This window comes from Aethina tumida, chromosome 2, assembly GCF_024364675.1.
Source record: "Aethina tumida isolate Nest 87 chromosome 2, icAetTumi1.1, whole genome shotgun sequence".
NCBI classification, from domain to species: domain Eukaryota; kingdom Metazoa; phylum Arthropoda; class Insecta; order Coleoptera; family Nitidulidae; genus Aethina; species Aethina tumida.
Window position 1 is genome coordinate 16,881,447 of NC_065436.1, and position 3,802 is coordinate 16,885,248.

A 3,802-nucleotide genomic window follows, 5' to 3' on the forward strand; every position below is an offset into this window, starting at 1 on the left:
GTAATTTCATTTTTTACCGCGGTTGAAACAAGACGTAATTTATGTGAGAGGCGTGCCGACGAGTCGTAAAATAATATTTTGGTTTCATTCAGACCTGAACGTATATATGAAGCACAAAGTTTATACCTTTGGGTGTATTTGAATTTAGGCCTTGTGCACTACGACATAGGTACGATGGGGTTTTTACAGTACTCCTAAGGGGCGCCCTCGGAAGATTGCTTTTTAAATAGTAATCTAGGTTATTAATAAATAATAAACTAAACAAATATTATGAACGAATTATAATTTTAATGAATATATAATGGCTTAGGCGCATCATAAATTTTATTTATTTGTTTAAAGAAATTGGACTCAAACATGATATACTGTGCCATATACCCTTTGGTTCTAAGCTATAACTGGACCGTTAATGGTTTTCATGTAAATTCCCTCCACATTTATATTTATTGTAATTAAAAACTCAATTATTATTACGTTGTGTATCTAATTTGCATTTTTACCTTCAGTTGGAAGGTATAATAATTTTTATTCGTCTGAAAAATACTTTTCTTCGAATACCTTTACATATTACTCAGACTTTGGACCATTCATACAAGTTTGAGGCGAAATTTTAGTAGTTATCTTGAACACGATCTTATATACATGGTAAATGCTATTAAGAGGTATGAATATGCATTGTATTGTAAACATGTTTTATCTAAAAACGCTGATGAAGGTAAATTACCTAAACTTTAGTCGGCAATTCTGTTGAAATTTAACATCCTGCTGAAGCGGAAATGACATTTGGATTTTTTGTTATGTAAAAAAATAAAGAGAGAGATGATATTTGTATTTGTACCAACCAGTTCTTTTCGAGTTCAATCCTGTCAAATAAATATAAAATATAAATTGATATAAAAGTGTAATATCTATTTCTTTATAGTAAATATATCAAGTAATTATCGCAGTTCCAAATAATTTGCTTTAATGTTGGAGGTTGCTTTAATTACGAAATTGTTTTTCTCATTCCTGAACTCATTAATTTTTAAAGGTTACATTAAAATATGTATTTCTTTATAGTAAATTTATCATGTAATTATCGTAGTTCCAAATAATTTGCTTTAATGTTGGAGGATGCTTTAATTACGAAATTGAAGCATTTATTTTAAATATTATTTCTTCAAAACTATTTCTCATTCCTGAACTCATTAATTTTTAAAGGTTACATCAAAATTGAAACATTAAAAAATAGTAGCTTCATTTATTTTGCTTTTTTAACAATGGCAAAGAAATTAAAAAATATATATAATATAAAATTAATCGTTTAACTAAAACATTAATGATGATGACATAGTATATCACTATATCAATGATAGATCCAATTACTTATTCAACAAAATTTAGATTTTCAGAAAAAATATTTTAAATCTTTGAAATTTCATCTAATATTAAATAAATAATAAAATTTTAAAGTATCTTGTACTTTTTTTATTTATAACTAGATTTTAATGTATTTAATGTATGTAATTGCATTCTTTAAAAATTGGGAAATAACTTTATTTAACGTTATTCATAAAAATAGATAAAAAAAGTTATGACAATGCTCATTTTAAATGGGAAATTCAAAATCAAAATATATTATACTTAGTGTATTTAATTATATCTTAAATTATTTAGGTTTTTTAGTTAAATCTTTATTTAATTAAAGAAAATGTCCGAGTTTTAATTTTAAAACAAAGAAAAGAACATAAAAATATCATAATATTGATCAATTTAAGTTTGAAACACATCTATAACATTACATCTATAGTTTACTGAGTAGTATCTCAAAAGAGAGAAAATAAAAAGCTTTATACATTCCTTAAAATTAAGACAAAAATTGTATTTATTCATTAAATTGATTTTTTTATTCCAATTACTTACTCAAGAAAATTTAGATTTTCAGAAGAAATATTTTGATCTTTGAGATTTCATCTAATATTAAATATCAAAATAAACAAAATTTTAATGTATCTTGTAATTTTTTCAATTGTAACTAGATTTTAATGTATCTAATATATGTAATTGCATTCTTTAAAAATTGAGAAGTAATTTTATTTATTGTTATTCATTAAAATAAAATTATAAATCAAAAAGTTATGAGAATGCTCATTTTAAATGGCCCAAACTGTATAAAAATATTTTTATGGAAAAGGAAATGTCAAAATCAAAATATATTTTACATATGGTACTGGATTTAATTATAACTTAAATTATTTAGTTTTTGTATGTTAAATAAAGAAAACGTCCCAGTTTTTATTTTAAAGCAGAGAAAAAAACATAAAAATGCTAGTAATTAAAAATTGTATTTATTATTATTTAATAAATTGGAATTAAAAATAAAAAGTTACAGTAGTAATTCTTGAATGGGCCACACAGTGTAAACGTCTTTTTACTAGAAAATGGAGATGACACTACGAAAAAAAGTTTTTTTATTCGATTGAATTGATATTCAAGTTAACAATACTTAGTTTTTATGTATTAAATAAAGGAAATGACTGAGTGGAATGTAAAAAACTTCACAAACATTCATAAAAATATGTACGTTTAAAACAAATGTACTGTAGGTATACCTATCGAAAAGTACTTACTTAGTCTTTGTCGTGCTTGATGATTCCTTAAATTATAGTCGGATCAAACGCTTTTCGATGGGTATATTGTATATTGTATACTGTACAAAAAGAGTTTTATCCATCTGAATCCACCCATTATGGGACAGACTTCTACTGTCTCTGTCATGCATGATGTCTCTCTCTAAATTCAGATAGGTCAACCGTTTTTCCAACTGTATACTGTAGTATGTTCAAAACGTAAAATAAGAACCTGATAACATATGATTTAACTTACAATAACTTACCTATTAGAGGTTTGGAACCTTCACCTAGAATTGAGACACTTTTTAAATACTTCAATGTTACTAGTGTCAGTTCTTGAGTGATTATTCTTCACTCTAAGCAAAAGTAGAATTTTGAAATCACTGTCTGCCAAAAACGACAGTTGAGGAAACTCTGAGAATCCTTTAAGCTAAAATATTATATAAAAATTGTATATTCATACAGCTACTATGTGTACTTACTAACAATAAAAGTGTTTGATGTCTGAATACTTAGGCATTGTTAGACAAAACACACGTTGGTTTCTTTTGATCGTCTCTAGAACATTCATTAAATATAGAGGGTACATTCATAGACCGATTATCGTATTATATGAACATGTAAGAACAAAATGCACTCACATATTTTTATTGTTTAAGCAATCAAAATACTGCCAATAATTGAGGTTATGTTTGTCGAACTGCGTATATACGAAACACGGTATGTCCATCTCTTTCTAGCGTATGAGTACAACATAACTTTGGCCGGAACGTATTTCTTGCTATTACAATACTGATAAAATAGATTTGGGACGGTGTTATGTTATAAAAAAGAAAACATATAACCATTAAAATTTTAAATATCCCGATTTTCAACACGTTCTTAAGGTGTTTATGACCACTAAACGAAATTATAAATCAAACATGTTAGACACAATTCTATCAATTTCTGCACTAACGGCATTCATGAGCATTATGCATTCAGATATTTAGTTTTGTCACATTCAACATTATTTTATTTATAAATGTATACAGAAAAGCTACTAGTAAATTATAAGGAAAAGAGTAAATCTAATTTTTAGAAGTGGGAAGAAACAGTTCGAAATCAATTGTACTAACACCTCGAACGTGACGGAAAATCAGGAAACGTCACACATTATTGCGAAGTCGAGGCGATTTAGCGCAACACTT

The 3,802-nt window shown here is 26.3% G+C and overlaps 1 long non-coding RNA gene across 2 annotated transcripts; it reads right to left on the bottom strand.

Annotated features, from left to right (window-relative positions):
- Positions 1 to 2,311: 2,311 nt before the first annotated feature.
- LOC126264584 (uncharacterized) lies at positions 2,312 to 3,145 on the bottom strand. Of its 2 annotated transcripts, none has more exons than XR_007547265.1 (4): positions 3,099 to 3,145; positions 2,876 to 3,042; positions 2,610 to 2,810; positions 2,312 to 2,432 (listed from the first exon to the last, which is right to left on the bottom strand). It is a non-coding gene; the product is annotated as an uncharacterized LOC126264584 (long non-coding RNA). The 2 variants fall into 2 exon arrangements; XR_007547264.1 differs by having other exon boundaries at positions 3,095 to 3,126.
- Between the last annotated feature and the right edge of the window lie 657 nt (positions 3,146 to 3,802).